Source organism: Notamacropus eugenii, chromosome 2 (assembly GCF_028372415.1).
Source record: "Notamacropus eugenii isolate mMacEug1 chromosome 2, mMacEug1.pri_v2, whole genome shotgun sequence".
NCBI classification, from domain to species: domain Eukaryota; kingdom Metazoa; phylum Chordata; class Mammalia; order Diprotodontia; family Macropodidae; genus Notamacropus; species Notamacropus eugenii.
This window is the reverse complement of record NC_092873.1, coordinates 191,593,894-191,611,053: the sequence shown is the minus strand read 5'-3', so window position 1 is coordinate 191,611,053 and position 17,160 is coordinate 191,593,894. Positions and strand designations below refer to the sequence as shown.

At 36.8% G+C, this 17,160-nt stretch overlaps 1 protein-coding gene and 1 pseudogene across 4 annotated transcripts in view; both read left to right on the top strand.

Moving 5' to 3' along the window:
• Positions 1 to 17,160, top strand: part of REV3L (REV3 like, DNA directed polymerase zeta catalytic subunit) — a 263,108-nt gene that overhangs the window by 54,961 nt on the left and 190,987 nt on the right. The window lies entirely within an intron of this gene.
• Positions 15,101 to 15,220, top strand: LOC140530682 (U6atac minor spliceosomal RNA; annotated as a pseudogene).

The following is a 17,160-nucleotide window of genomic DNA, read 5'->3' as shown; positions in this document are numbered from 1 at the left end:
GTAGTAAAATAGCCAGGCTGATATTTGACCCTACTCTTCAGTGATTCATTTCACTTCTCTGGGCCTTAGTTTCTCTTCCTATAGGTGGAAGAGGATTAGTTCAGATCATTTTAAAAGTTTCTTCCAACTCTGACATTTTAAGAGTAACTCATTAGCCCAGTTACAAGCTACTAGCATGTCCTAATCCAACACATGAGGGAGCCATGGTTCTTTGTTGTGACCCACATGAAAACATCTTGCTTTCCTGTTCCCTGTGGATAGAAGTATCAGGTACAGATTTGACTATTATTTGTTTACTTTATATGGTTTTTCTGTACTATTTGCCTTTAGATCCAGGACCTAGGTTTATCAAAGATTTTGCAGATCATTCAGGTTGAACGTTCTGCCAGATAAATTATGTTTCGTGGAGGAGGAAGAAGATTGTGTTAAGGCATGGACAGGGAAGAGGGAAGGGACATCCTGTCATTTTAGCCTGTGTTGTTTGCTAGAGCTTTATAATACCTGTTACGCTAGTGGCCATAAATTGGACTCCTCAGTGATTTTAAAACACTTTAGTAGGGATAAATGGTGGAGAGAGAATGTATATCTGTGATACATTTTATAGTTCAGGCAGACTCACTCCAACTCAAAGGTTCCATGTGCATTATTCCCTTACATTGCGTTTGGATCTATCTACCAGTGTTTTCTCATTACAGTCCATAATAATTATGTTCCAGATCATGGACTGCTTGCAGCTTGGTACTCCCACTGGGGACAATAGTATGTTTCTAGCTGCTTCCTATGAGGCATCTAATGGTTATTACCAAACATGGTTAACATGTTTTTCATACGTTTTTAAATGTTGGAGTGGAATTGATAATTACAACACAGTTATTTTGTTTTGGAAAGAAGCCATTGAGTGCAAGTTACAGAAAAACATAAATAAATTTTGGGTTGAGGAGAGCCAACAGCTTAGCTAGAGGTTTAGTTCTGGTTTGGGTGGAGGACTTGAGATGAGTGGGATGTGGAAAGCAGCAAGACGGTGATACAAAGGTAACCAAGAGGAGCTTATAAAAACCATCAAAATTTCTTTTTATGTGGACCCAGTGAAGAATAGTGGAAAGAAGCCTGGACTTGTCAGAATACATAGCCTGATACCTCAAGATTGCTTTTGACCACCTGTGTGAATTTAGGCAAAGCACTTCACCTCTCTTGGGTTTCATTTTTCTTGTCTGTAAAATGAAAAGGTTTTCCTAGGTTTCTAGGTTCTTTCCAAACTTTAAAATCTATGTTTATACACTCATATGAGTCAGAGAATAAATGAGCATTTATTAACTGCTTACTAATGTATAAAGCACTATGCTTAAGTGCTGGGGATACAAATAAAAAAAAAAGCAGGTAGCCCTTGGTCTCATTATACTCTTGTTCTAATAGAGAGAAACAACATAAACAGGAAGTTTCACTTGTAAGTCATATCAAAAGGCCCTGTGGTTCTTAGGGTACAGCCACAAGGTAGATCCATTTAAATAATTAAATGTAATATGATTAATTAATCAATTAATTAATTGATTGAGTCTTTACTGTTTTTCCATTGACAAAAACATTCATTTCTATGTTGAACCATTTGATAGTGCCAAGGATTTCAGTGGCAAGAACGTTTTTTTTAACCAGGTAGCATCATATAATAGCTTAATAACAGTTGTCTTGCAAAACTCGAAAAAAAAACTATAGAGAGAGAACTTACTGATGTTATTTGATAATGAGATATTCTGTGACAGGATTAGCATTTGCAAACAAAACTAAGGGCAAAAAACATCATTGATGGAAGACATGTCAGTAAAAGTTTAATCATACATAATCTCAACATACTTGGAACCTTTCTTATTCATATCAGTCATATATTTCTTTGCATCTTTTTTTCATTATGCTCACTAAAAAAATAAGACCTCATATAGCCTTTCACTATAATTTTTTACAAAGATTTTAAAAGTAATTATTGTTAAATGAATATGGTTATAGTATGATTAGAAAAGCATTTCACCAGAGTAGATCTTTTCAAGAAGTATTCTTTATTCATTACTAATACAAAATTTGGTGGGAAAAATATACATTTGGCATTTACTCTTATTTGGACAAATTTCAGTTTAGAATTTATTCCCCAAACTATACTGACTTTAGCTACAAGTCATTATTTTTGTACTTTATAAAATGTGTATTATGAAAGAGCTACCAAAATTGATCAAAAAAATATTTTTTAACTTTGTTCATTTAGTAAAAAATGCACATAATATGTTTTAATTAGAGAAGAGATGTAATCACATTTCTGATTTTATCCTGTCCTCATCTTTTGTCTCTGTAACCTCACAAATTCTGTGAATTAAAAAAAATTCTTGTTACTTAGTCTTCTGGGATAGAATTAAGTGAAGGCATAGGGATTTATATTCTTTCTAATAGCAGCTATTCATATGTTTTCTAAATTAAAGGGGAAAGCTAACCAGAATTCTCAAGAGTTCTAGCATGTTCTGCTTTAGGCTAGATAAAATGAATCAGGGCAGCTAGGTGGTGCAGTGAATAGAGCACCAGTGCAGGAGTCAGGAGGACCTGAGTTCAAATCTTACCTCAGACACTTGATACTCACTAACTGTGTGACCTTGGGGAAGTCACTTAACCCCAACTGCCTCATCCTGGGTCATTTCCAGTCATCCTGATGAATATCTGGTCACTGGATTCAGATGGCTCTGGAGGAGAAGTGAGGGTGGTGATCTGCATAGCCCTCCCTCACTCAAAACAAAGTTAAATCATGTCATATTTCTCTGATGGCATGGTCTTCTTTGGCAGTGAAGGATGAACACACACAGATGAAATGAATATTGTACATTCTGAGTTGCTCTAGAATTAAGCTAGTATTGTGGTGTCTTACTTTAGTAATAGCAACTATTGTTCCTTTAAGTAACAGATATTTTCAGTCCTTCACCGAAGATGGGGCAAAATAGCCTTATTATCTAGATAGGGAAGATGAGACGTTTCCTTGAGAATAATTTAATACTTTTTGTTTCCCACCCTGAGGTTTATATTAACACTGTATATAACTATTTTTTTCAAAAATAGAAAACACAAGTAGGAAGAAACCTGAAAATATAATATTATGAGGAAAACAAAGTACCTAAGTAAATTTGAGGCACTGGGCCATTCAGTGTTTTCAAATGTTTTCTTCATTTTAATTGCCCTTTGCCACATAATTTCAGTTGATCCACAAAGGAAGTTGACAAATTTTTAAAAAATTTAAAAAACAAATTCTCCCTCACTTTGTATCCAATGTGTTAGAAAAATCTAGGCTACGCTGAACCAGTTTTCTAAACCAGGAAACATCTGAACATCTGAAACATCTGTATCTGAATCCACATATAGATATTGAAGTCTTACCTGGTACCTCTCAAGCTAGTTGTTGTTACTACTCCATTACAAGCTTTCCCAGGGTTCCTAACAATGGCAGATGGAGAAACTAAGCTAAGAAACATTTTCTCCTCAGGAGTTTTTTTTTTCCATTCAGCTAAAATTCTCTTTTCTTTGCCATCCAACCCAATCCATCTATACCCTTATTGAGAAAGAACAAAAAACAACTTCTCTGTTACAAACATTTGGAATCAAGCCAAACAAGTTGCTGTACTGGCCATCTTTTAAAAAAAAGGTCTCATTCTGTGTTTTGAATTTTTTATCTCTCTCATCAGGAGATGAGTAGCATGTTTTCATCCTTAGTCCTGTGGAATCGTGGTTGATCATTATAATGATCAGAGTCCCTAATTATTTCAGAGCTGTTTTTCTTTACCATATTGTTGTCATTGTATCAATTGTTCTGTTCATTTCTGTCTTCATCAGTTCTTAGAAATCTCTGAAACCATCTCCTTCATCATTTCTTATAACACAATAGTATTTCATCACATTTATCAACCATATAATCTAATTTGTTCAGTCTTTCTCCAATTCATGGTGACCCTCTCAGATTCCCATTCTTTGCCACCTCAAAAAGAGCTAGAAATATTTTTGTACATCCTTAGAATTTGTTTTGCTTAGAACTAATCTCTCCCTTGATTGCTTTCCCTCAAATTTTCCCTTCTTCCCTTTCCTTCTTATTGCCCTGTTGAGTAAAATGCATTTCTCTACCCAGGTGTGTGTGTGTCGGTGTGTCGGTGTGTCTATGTGTGTTCTTCCCTGACTTTAACCAATCCAGGTGAAAGTGAGTTTCAAACATCAGCTATTCCCCATCCTTTCTTCTTGTTAGTATAGATGTCTATTTGTATATGCTGATGGTAAAAAAATTTTCCCCAACATTTCTTTCTTCCCCTCTGCCCCCAATATATTCTCCTTTTCCTCTTTTTCGATTCTTCTCATAAGATCATCTAGACATAACCTTGTCTAATTAGACTTCCTCTGATTCCCTGATAATGATTGGCTTCAGAAGGCACTCTGAACTTCAACTCTCCATATTTGAATACAAAGTTTATCCTTATTTATAGTCCTTTATGATTATTCATTTGTGAATTTTTATGTTACTCTTAACTTCTGTGTTTGGACTTCAAAGTTTTTATACAGCTCTGGTCTTTTCATTAGGATTGCTTGAAGCCCTCTTTTTTATTTAAGGCTCATTTTTCACCCTGTAGAATTATACTCATTTTTGTTGAATAAGTTATTCTTGGCTCTAAGCCTATAACTTTTCCCTTCTGAAATATCACATTCTAAACTCCATACTTCTTGATAGTGGTGACTGCTAAATTGTGTGGGATCCTGACTGTGGTCACTCAGTACTTGAATTCTTTCTTTCTGACTGCTTGCAGTATTTCTTTTTCTTTGACCACTCCTCATACCTTCCATACTGTAGAGGGAAACATCTCACTATCTCTCATCTCCTACATCCAATCTGTTGCCAAGGCCTCTTGATTTTACCTTTACAACATTTCTCAAATACACCCCATTCTCTGCTCTGTTATTGCCACCATCTGGTGCAGGCCCATATTATCTCATGCTTAGAGTATTGCAATAGCCTGTTCATGAGTTGGCCTGCCCCAAATCTCTCCTCACTCCAATTCATCCTCTGCTCAGCCACTACAGTGATTTTCCTAAAGCATAGGTCTGACCATGTCACTTCCCTATTCAACAAACTCCATTGCCTCCATGTCACCTCTGAAACCAAATCATCATCTTTACATTCAAAACTCTTCATTACCCAGCCCCTCCTACTTTTCCTGTCTTCTTATATCCCCTACCATTTACTCTTCAATCTAGTGATACTGACCTCCTTGTTTTACTCCAACAAGACACTCCATCTCTTGGATCCAGACATTTTTTCTGGCTGTCTTCTATGCCTGGAATACTTTTTCACCTCTGCCTACTGGCTTCCTTTAAATTCTAAGGAAAATACTGTCTTCTACAGAGGAAACCTTTCCCAACCTTTCTTAATTCTAATGGTTCCCTCTCAGTTATTTCCTATTTATCCTGGCTATAGCTGGTTTGTATATGTTTATTTGCTTTCTTTCTCTTTAAATTGTTAACTCCTTGAAATCAAGTATTAAATGTTACCTCTTTTTGTATTGCCGGTATTTATCACAGTTCCTGGCACATGGTAGGCATTTAATAAATGTTGACTGATTGATTGGCTTGAAAGGTCTGGGCAGTTTTCTATTAAGATTTCTTGCAATAGGATGTCTAACCCTCCCTCCCCCACCCCTTTTTAAATTTCTGGTCAGAGCCTTCGGGTAGTCCTATGACTTAATCAGTTTTTGCTATGAGACACCTCTTTTTCCCTTCCCTCCCCCCCACCCCCATCTTTTGATTTAATTCAGTAGTTCTTGTTGGTCTTTGAGTCATTGACTTTTAGTTGTTCCATTCTAGTTTTCAAGGAATGTGTTGTTTGGGCAAGGTTTTTTACCTCTTGTGCCAAGATGCTAATTCCCATTCTAGTTCTTTCTTCCATAGCTTTCATTTCTTTTCCAATTTTTTTTCCTCTAGTGCTTTCATTACGCTGATAAAACATTTAACTTTTTTTGTAATTCTTCAACTCTTCTAGGAATGCTAGTTGAATTTGTGACCAAACTTTTTATTACAAGGTTTTGCTTGCTGATATTTTGGAACCATTTTCTTCTTCTGGGTTTGTCTTGAGCATCCCTTTCAATTTATTAGCTTTTTATGGTGGGAGTCTCTTTTTGTTTGCTCATTTTTTCAGCCTACTTCCTGACTTTGCACTTTATGTTAGGCCAAGCTGTGTATACTTCTGGAAGCAAGGTCTAAGTTGTTCTGTTGCTGCTTTCTTGGGGATATTGAGTATTTTGTTATTCCAGGATCTCAAAGATAGTTCAGGCTGAGAACCTGAAAGCTTTCTATACTTGCATTGGTCTGATCAAAGGGAAAGTATGATTGGTGTCCTCCTGGTCCGAGCTCCACAAGTTCCTGACCTGAGTTTGAGTGTGAGCAATAGTTCTAGACTGATTGCTACTGGACTCTGCTCCTGTTAGCCAGCTGGGAAACTGCTGGTTCAGAGTAACAGAACTATAGGCTCCCTTTTGGTCTGAGATTTCTTCCCTGATTTTTTCTCTGCTGGCTTCATATTGGAACTGAGACCCTGCTCAACTCTTTGAGATCTGAACCACATTAGTTACTGCTTACTTCTGAACTTCCAGTACACACCTGAGGGCTCTTTACCACAGAGCATCACCTCTGAGCACAAGACAAGTGGGTGACAAAGCTTCCAGATTTGCATTGCTGCCCTGTTACTTTACAACATGGTATGTGGTCTGGGATCTCCTAGTGCACAAGCTTTCCCATATGTTTCTGGCTAGACCCTACCTCTCTCCAGTACCTGTGGATATTTCTGTCAGTCTCCCCACCCTGACCTGGTCTGGAAAATTGACTTATTATGACATTTTCTTACATTTCCCTATCAGGATCCAATCAGGTATTTCCTAATTTCCTAAATTTATTTGAAGTGGTATGAGAACAGGAAGCTTGCTATACCATTTCCTACTTCTCGGGTATCTTGCTCCACCTTCTTCTCAGAAATTTGCCTGAAAGTCTCCTTTTTCCCACTACTTAGTGATCTCCCAACTTAAGGGAAACAAAAAATAACTGGTTCTCAAAAAAAATTACAGAAAAGTGTCAAAATTTCATGTAAACTCATCAAGACAGCTGTTTTTTATAGCCTTATATACTGACTGGTACATCACTTTCACCTATGTGACCATCTCTGATCCTTCAATGTGCTGGGCAACACAAATAATCACTGGAATTTTCCCAAAAACAGAGCAGACAGTCCCCAGATGCCGGATCTGATGCTGTTGTATTCACATTTTGAAAGCATTTTAATTGCCATTATTCCAAAGTCTTATATTTAGAGCAGAATGTTTAGTAGTTTTCAGGTACATGTGGGTTTTTTTTTTCATCATCAAGATCTCTTAAAATTAATGAATAGTGACTCAGATGTCTACTTTTTAGTATTTCCCCTATTGAGCAAAAGTCTTATAGACTATAAGCCACATATAGACGCCTAAATGATAATCGACTTTTTAGAAGCATAATTTTTGTTACTATTTAGAAAAAAAAATAATTTTAAGTTAATTATAAGTAGATACTGAGACTTTTGCACAAAAGGTAAAATACAAACTTCTTGCAGATTTCTGACTATACTTGTCTGTTACAACAGCTGTTACATTGTCTTTAGAATTCTACTTTTTCAATTTGGCATGAAACCTATTAAGCCAATATATGATAGAACAAAGACAAATCCCAACATTGAATAGCATTTACTTAGTTTAGATTGTGATATTTGTCACCATTTTTCAAATGTTAAGATGGTCAAGGATGTCTTTTACAGACCTAGGTTTGTAGGTCTATAAATTATAGATAAATTATATATAATGCAAATTATATACAATTTTTACCTACATATATACACAATATTATATATACATACACATATATACACACATACATTCATATAAATACACATACATATATGTTTGGGCTTATTTCATACAAATGCAAACTGCCTGTCCTTATCCTATACTTTTAAAATGTTCTCTGTGGTGAAATCATTTGTAAGAGAGATTCTGATAGCATGTTGCCTAATATCTGCCAAATAATACTGTTCTTTAAGGTTTATAATTCTTTTTCTTTATAATAATATGATACTATCTTTGTTACTTCGGGCATTAAATCTACTAACAAACATTTTTAAGCACCATCAGGTATATTATCTTTCTTCCAAACCTAACCCTGTTCTTGACTTCTTACTTCTATTTAGATGGTACCCACCATCTTTCTAGTCACCTTGGTTCATAATCTTGTTGTTGTCTAAAACTCCTCACTCTCACCACACGTATTCAGTAAGTTACCAAGTCTGTGTCTACAGCATTCATCAATATATCACCTTCTCTTTATTCATATAACCACTATCTAAATTTAGGCTTTCTTATCACTTTCTACCTGGAATATTGCTATAGCCTCCTATTTGGTCTCCTTGCCTCAAGCCACTGGTTTCCTGGACCAAAGAATACATGAAGGGGATCAAAACGTAAAAAGCCCTAGAAAGGTAAATGTAAAGTAGGTTGCCCCTTAGCTTCTTTATGTCTCAGTTTCTACTCCTATAAAATAGAGGGCCAGACTAGATGGTCTCTAATATCCCTTTCATTCTTAAATGTTATGAATCCTCTGAAATAAGTAATGTAGATTTTATTATCCCACTTTGTAGATGAGAAAATCAAGCCTCAGAGAGCTTGAATAACTTACATATATATCCATGTATCTAAAAGTGTCAGTGCAGGTATTTGAACCCAAGATTCTTGCCTCTCAGTTCAGAACTTTTTTCATTTATACCATGTCTGTCTGTCCTGTCCCCGTCCCCTGCCCTTGTGTGTGTACACACACACACACACACACACACACACACACACACACACACGCGCTCTCTTTTACCGCTTATGAATCACTTAATCATAGATTTGGTGCTGGACGGGACCTCAGATGTCATGATACCCACAGAATAGTACCTAAAGGAATTTCTAGTGGCTTGCCTCTGTTGCCTACTTTGAACCCTTATCCATCCTTTATGTTTTCTGTATTGTGTTCATTCTTTTTATTCCCCTCCTACCCTGGTCTTTAATTCTTTCTCCTTGGCCTTTACATTGTTCCGCCCTATTGGTGACATTTGTGCCTAATAATATGACAGTGGTGGATTAAATAAAGGTAAATTTCAATCAGTATGTTGGCTATGCACACTCATTTCAGATAGATAAAGTACTTATTATGGATTTACTATATGCTGTGCACTGTGCTAAGCTTTATATTTAATGATATATGTGACCCATCTTATTTGCAAGATGATTCAGCATGAACATTTGAAAACAATCTTGCCTGATCTTGTTGCTCTAGTAATCTTTTTTTATATTAATAAGTAGAATGACAGTAGGATGTGTAATGGCAGTAATTCACAAGAGTGACTTTTAGACCTTGTTCTATAGTTATCCCCACCTTAAGATGTTTTATCATATTTTCAATATATCATTTATCTTATTGAGTGGTAGCACTTCAGACTTAAAAGTATAATTAATTTGAACCAACTCAACTGAGTTTTTGAGGCCGTGCTAGAACACAAGCTTTGGGAGAAAGGCTTTGAGTATAATTGGGCTGGTATTGGACTATATTCTGTATCTGTTTTGTAAAAGATGTCTCATCTAAGGACAAACCTTGCTAAGAAGTATAGGGAGACTCATTCATAGTCTGTCCGCTAGCCATAGCAACTTGAAGTTTCAGTTCTATAAACATTAAGTACATACTGTGTGCATTTTGCTAGACCCTGGGGATAAAAAGAAAAATGGGGCAGGGGAGAAACAATTCTTGCCCTTGTTTCTGTTATACAGTTCACATTTTCTTATTAACAACTTTTTATTTAAATATATAAATAGTTCAGGTTTCAGTTTTTTCAAAGGTAAATTATTAGTACAGTTTGCAGAATAACGAGAGAAAGCGTGGGGAAATTAGAGCACCGAATTCATTGCTGGTGGAGTTGTAAACTGATCCAACCATTCTGGAAAGCAATTTGGAAATATGCCCAAAGGGCTATAAAAATGTGTATACCCTTTGACCAGCAATACCACTTATAGGTCTGTATCCCAAAGAGATTATAAAAATGGGAAAAGGATTCATATATGTATGAAAATACTTATAGCAACTCTTTTTGTGGTGGCCAAGAACTGGAAACAGAGGGGAATGCCCATCAATTGGGAAATGGCTGAACAAGTTGTGGTATATGAATGTAATAGAATACTATTGTGCTATAAAAAATGAGGAACAGGAAGACTTCAGAGAGGCCTGAAAGGACTTATATGAACTGATGCTGCGTGAAGTGAGCAGAACCAGGAGAACACTGTACATGGTAACAGCCACAGTGTGCAATCACTAACTTTGATGGACTTAGTTCATCTCAGCAATGGAAGGACTTAAAACAATTTCCAAAAGACTCATGATAGGAAATGCCATCAACATCCAGAGAAAGAACTACTATGGAGTCCGAAAGCAGATGGAAACATACTATTTGCTTTCTTTTTTTTTTGTTTTGTTTTGTCTTGTTTTTTCTTTCTCATGATTCCTCCCATTACTGTGAAAGTATGTTTAATAAGAATGTATATGTAGAGCCTATATTAGATTGTACACTGTCTGGGGAATGGGGAAGAGAGGGAGGCAGAGAAAATTTAAAACTCATGGAAGTGAATGTTAAGAACTAAAAATAAATTAATTTGTTAAAAAAAAAAACAATGAAAAAAAGTAAGAGGTAAACATTTAAAATACTCCTTTAAAGACCGTGTAACTGCTCTTCTTGAAACATTTGTACTTGTCTTTCACCTTAACTTCATTTTACTGATTCATCTTCTAAAAGATCACTAAAACTCTCAATAACTTTGGTTGAACTTTACTCATATGAGAGCAGTTCTTAACAAAAAATTTTGATAACTTATAGGAGTAGCACATGAATACATATGTGTGTGTGTGTGTGTATCCTCCTTTTGTAGAAAATCTGAGTAAGGCCTTTTCCTAGTCAGTATCTTAAAATAATAAAGGCAGTCATACATTTGGATGATACTTTCTAAAGCCTTTTATACTAGTTATCCTTTCTGGTTTTCATACTAGATCTATGGGGTAAGTAAGAAACTGAGACATAGAAAAATTATTTTTAAGGTCCTATCTGCTGTTTTTTTTTGTTAGATTAGATTAGACTTGGTTATTTGTAGCAATAGTTCTACAGTTCAGGTATAATAATTTCAAGTCTAGTGTTCTTTCCACGAGGCTCTATTTTGTCTTATCTCTAGCACATTTTCTGACACACAGTAAATGCTTGATGCTTGTTGATTGATTTGCCTCTATGATGATGTCCACATTTGGGTGTGCAAAAATATGTAGCACCTTTAACAGTGAACTAATCAACATTACTCATTTGGTCTCCACATCAGTGTATTTCCTTGGATATTTTAAATGAATAGAACAACAGATTATACCTTTCAGAAGGTTAGCAGTTTTAAAGGTCCTTTTTTGATAAAGCCAGTGATTTGGGTTGTTTTTTTTAAAGGTTGGTCTTTGAAAAAGACTGCCTGGACTTGTTTATCACATTTCCCAAATTTTAGTTGCTTTATATATAAGCTAAAAATAAAGCTGAATTAAAACAACCCTAAATTGTTAAAAAAAAAAACAAAAAAAAAAAAAAAAACGCTCGCTATGAGTATGATATTTGTGGTATATTGTAAAAACTATGAGTAGTGGTCAGCAAAGAGAGGCTTTAAATCCCACATCTGGTGTCTGGTGGCTTTATGACTATAGGTAGATCCCTTAATTTCTCTGAGCCACAGTTTTCTCATCTGTACAATGAGGATAATAATTATCCATGAGCTCCTATCTGATGGATTTGTTGTGAGCATCAAGATAATATATGTAAAATGTTTTGCAAATCTTAATGTACTTTATGAACATCAGGTAATTTAAAGAAAAAAAAAGAATGTGTGTTGGATAGCGCATCTGACATCGAGTCAGAAGACCTGGATTCACATACTACCTCAATCACTTAATAATTCATTTAAACTCTCAGACCCTTTGTTTCTTTATCATTGAAATGGGGATAATAATATTTATACTAACTTTCACAGAGTTCAGATTAATTCAAGAAGAACTTATTAAGGGCCTATTTGTATTCCAGGCCTTCTATGAGATATTAGGGATACAAAAACAAAAGAATTCCTGTACTCAGAGAATTTATTTGTGAGGAGGTGTTTTGAAAACCTCAAACATAATATACATCTGAGTTAGGTTCTGATACTATAATCACTGTTGCTTCTGCTATCTGAAAGTTTAGTCTGACTAGGTTAACTTGATACAATTAGATAAAAGAATGACACATGGTCCTAGGAATGTAAAAATGCCTTCAAAGCCTCAGAATAGGATTTAGGCATTTTATAGTCTAATTGTCATTCTTTAAACCCACTAATTATGTTCATTAGGGGAAAAGCCAATCTGAATTTAAAATAATTTTTTACAAGTTTTTTTTTTTTAACATCCATTCTGTGTTTTGACCTAAGATGATAAAATTGTAAAACAGAGCCTTTAGGATCTGATTTAACTAAAAAAAATAACAACTGCCTGACTTCAAGTATCATTTATATGCCTTGGAACACAGCTTCTAAATCTATACCTACAGCCCTAAACCTTCTCCCAGCCTGCAGACAACATTTCTTCCTAATTATATTCACCTGTATATCTCACCCCACCCCAGATTTGATAAAACAAAACTGATTATCTTCCCCAGACCAGATCTGTTTCTACCAATGACATCACCATTTACCAGTTCACCCCTTCTGGAAAACTTGGGGACATCTTTGTGTCTTCTCCTCTCTTCTTTCCCCATTCCTCATTAGTCACTGTTGCCAAGCCCCATTAGTTCTTTGCAATGTTTCTCAGATCCCATCCTTTCCTTTCCCACAGACTGTGCTCATTTCCTCACAATTAGATGGTTGCAATGTTCTTTTGACTGGTTTTCTGCCTTCAGTCTGTCCTTGATTCAATTCACCCTGCAGAGTATCACCACATTTATCTTCCTAAAGTCCCACTTGGATTGGCCAGTCTCCTGGTTTGAAATATATAATGGCTTCCAGTTATCTAGTTAATAAAATCCAAACACTTTAACTTGCTATTTGAAGCCTTCCATAATCTGGTCCCAGACTGTTTCCAGTATCCTCTCACACAGTTCCCCTACAACAGGTACTCTGTATTCTGGCTAGATTGGAGAGAGCTCTGGAAGCATTCACTGCTGCTGCCACTGCTGCTTCAGTCACACCCTAATGCTCCTAGTTTGCTGGAGTTGGGGCTGTGCTAGTTCAGCTTGCACTGGACTGTGCTCATTTCTTACCCAGGTATGACAGACCTTTACCTGCTGACCTTCTAAGTTGTTTTTGGCATCTGTGGGCTAAGAGATCTGGAAACTACCATTGTGTGTGATTCAGTCACCCTCAAGGCCTGCTCTGAGTTTGTTGGAGCCTGATCTGCACTGGTGTGGTGAGTGCTGGACTGGGCTTGTCTTTTACCCTGGTGTAACAGACTTTTCCTACCAACCTTCCAGGTTCTCTTTTACTGGAAATTTGTTTCACTCTCTCTTTTTGTGGATTCTGCTTCTCTAGAATTTGTTTAGAGTCATTTTTTATAGGTATTTAGATGGGGTTAGGGGAGACTTGGGCAATTCCCAGCCTTTACACCACCATCTTGGCTCTGCCCCCAGAAGGTTTTATTTTTGATCCTATAGGTAATCAGAAGCTATTGAAATTTATTAAATAGGAGGGTGACATGAGTTTATCTATATTTTAGGGTTGTCTCTTTGGTAGCTGAGTGGAGGATTGAATAGGAAGAGACTTGAGAAAGGGAGAGCAATCAGAAGACTATTGTAATAGTCTAAGTATGAGATGATGATCAATTTGGCTAAGACATCATGTCCAGTGAGGCATTAGTTGGGTTCAGCAGGTATCACTTCAGCTTAGCAGTAAAACTTCTATTTAACAGAAGCTGCATTTATCAGTGAAATTTTATGGACAGTTCCTGAGACATAAAAGACATTTACATATATTTACAAAAGAAGCTTACTCTTCCAGAGTTCTGAGTTACCCTGAGCACACAAATTTCCCTCACTTAAATGTCTTCTTGGCAGGTTTCTATAAATGTATGACTGCTCTCCCCCACAGATACTGAATACATTTGTAAGACCAAGGTGTATGTGTAGATTGTGATTTATTATTTATTTGCATAAATATTCATGCATGGAAATTTCATATGTGAATACTTGCAACATAATTTCTTTTTTCTTACTGGTAAGTAAATTGTTATGTCTAAGATATAAATGTGACATTGTTATGAGTAGTTGGTAGTATAAATAGATATGCCGAGATGGAGACTTAGGTACCAGCTAGTCAGGAAAGTTGTTGTGTTCGTCCTTCGTTTTTGAAGAAGACCTTGCTGTCAGAGAAATGATGGCATGACTTGCCCTTGACTTTGTTTTGAGTGAGGGAGGGCTGTTCAAGGTCACCAGCCTCACTTTCTTCTCCTGAGCCATCTGCATCCAGTGGCCAGATATTCATCAGAAGGATTGGAGATGGGCCAGGATGCAATGGGAGACCTTGGACTTTTTAGGCTAGGCCTTTTGGCATACTCACTTTGAGGGAGGTAATATCCGTTGGGTGAATAGGCAGGCCTCATTAAGAACTAGTCAGGGAATGGGTGCTTTAATGAGCAAAAGAAAAAAAAAATAACTAAATCAAACTGGGAGGGAAAGAGAAACTGTTACTATTGATAATCACTAACCAGCCATTAAGTGGAGCTTGGGCCTATTGTTGTCCAACCTGTGGGCTTCAGAGTGCACTAGGTTTAAGGGAAAAGGAAAAGGGAGGGAGGGAGAGAGGAAGGGGAAGGGAAGGAAAATCTAGCTAGTAAACCTGAAAGGAAGAGGAGAGGGAGACAGAAGAGAGAGGATGAGCTGGGTTACCATTCATTTTTGAAAAAGACTATGGCATCAGAGAAATGATGACATGACTTGCACTTGACTTTGTTTTTGTTATATGACAGGAGATAAGGTTAGCACTCCCTTTAATAAGGTGGAAGAGGTCCTAGTGGCTTTTACAACACATAAACAGTTAAGGCATTGCCACCTACTCTGTGTCATCTAACCAGTCAGGAAGTATATTCTTTCAGAACAAGGTGCCCTAGGACCTTGGGGCAATTTAAATGTAACTGTTTAGTGGTAGTGATAGGGAATGGGAATCGAGCTGGAGCCCTAAAAGGAAAAGACTCTGTCTTTAGGACCTGGACCCCAAAGCCCCTGAACCAAGTCTCTGATGGTTGCCACTATAATCCTTTTAACTGCCCTTTCATTGTGGCCCTCATTGTCTGCACTTGGCTCACTGGTCCATCCCAGGCTACTTGCGACTCCTTAATCCCATCCAGATCTTGCCACAGTCTTTCTGTGTAAAGGTTATTGATCTGACCTCCATTAAATTGTTCAGATTCTTTAAATCTGGCCCTCTTGTATTGACATCACAAATAGTGCAGACTCACTAGGAATCTTGCCCACCCTAACCAGTGTTTTTAATAAACTAGTTGGACTGAAAGAAGTCTTGGGGGGGTCAAATTCTTTTGAGGCTGACCTGTGCCCTTTGCCCTTGAATTTCCAGGTTCCTAAGACCCCTAGACCACAACAGTAGTAGTCCTTTCCTGGCAATTTGGATTATGAGAGCAGGTTGAAGGAGTAAGCCAAGCCAAAGAATGAATAGATATCCACACACTCCAGTGAGAAGTGTTAAGATCCTACAATAAGTATAGACTTTCCACAGGCCCTTTTCAGAAGCATTTTAAAAATCTAAATGATTTTGCTTCTGTGTGGTCATGTGGTTGCTATTTATTTTTTGGTATATACCTGTGATTTCATCTATGTGGGAAACTCCTGGTATGGAAACTTCTTCAGTTCTGGTCAGCATCAGTGCCTATCTAACCTTCAGGAACCCTTTCCCAGATCCTCCATTGCTGAGCAATGTCTTCCTTTGGTCATGGATTCAGATGGCTCTGGAGGAGAAGTGAGGCTGGTGATCTGCACAGCCCTCCCTCACTCAAAACAAAGTCAAATACAAGTCATGTCATCATTTCTCTGATGGCATGGGTTTCTTTGGCAACGAAGGATGAACACTCACACCTTCCTCTAAATATGTATGTATCAAGTATGTACCTAGTTATTTACATGTTGTCACCCCCATTAGAATATGTGCTCCTTAAGTTTAGGGACTGTTTTTTTCTCTCCTTTAATTTTTGCCTTTTTTTGTATCCCCAGGGCTTAGCACTGTTCCTGACACTTAGCGAATGCTTAATAAATGCTAGTTTACTAATTGACTATAATTTAATAGTCTTACAGAGTTGCCCAGGGCACTAAAAGATAAAGTTAACTTTCCCAGAGTCAGATAGCTAGCATGTGTCATAGGCTGGATTTAAACTCTAAGCTTCCTACCTCCAAGGTCAGCCCCTATCTATTATTTGCCCTGACTCTCGGTATGTGATTAAAAACTTAATGTCTTCTGACTAAAAAATTGTTATATTGTCATTTTTAGCAACATTCTTTATATGATAATGCCACAAGCCAGAATACCAAAGTTGGAAACAAAAGATAAGAAAAAAGTAGAAGCATTTTTGAGTACATAATTGGTGGGATTGAAAAAAAAATTCTTTTACTCTTATTTTCTTTATTATATTTCCCCACAGTAGTCTCTGCACTATCCCTAGAGTCCTCCCTACCCCTCATCCTTGCTTAGCAGATGAATTTTTCTTCTAATCTACAGAGAACATGTGCTTTCCTTCTATTCTTCCACATCCCAAAACATTTCTTCCTCTTTTAGCTTTCCTCCTTCTGTCTAGTCTCAAGATAAGCTGGACCTCCTTGGCAAAGTAACTCTCTTACCCGTGTATTTCATCCTGTTGTTTTCTTGATCATCTCACTTTCTTCTTAGTTCTTGTCTTCACTCTCTCTATGTACAGACTTTCCCTTTTTTTCCAGTAAATATGCTTAGGCCAAGAGTTGGGGAGTAGCTGAACAAATTACAGTATATCGGTATATAACTGTAATAGAGT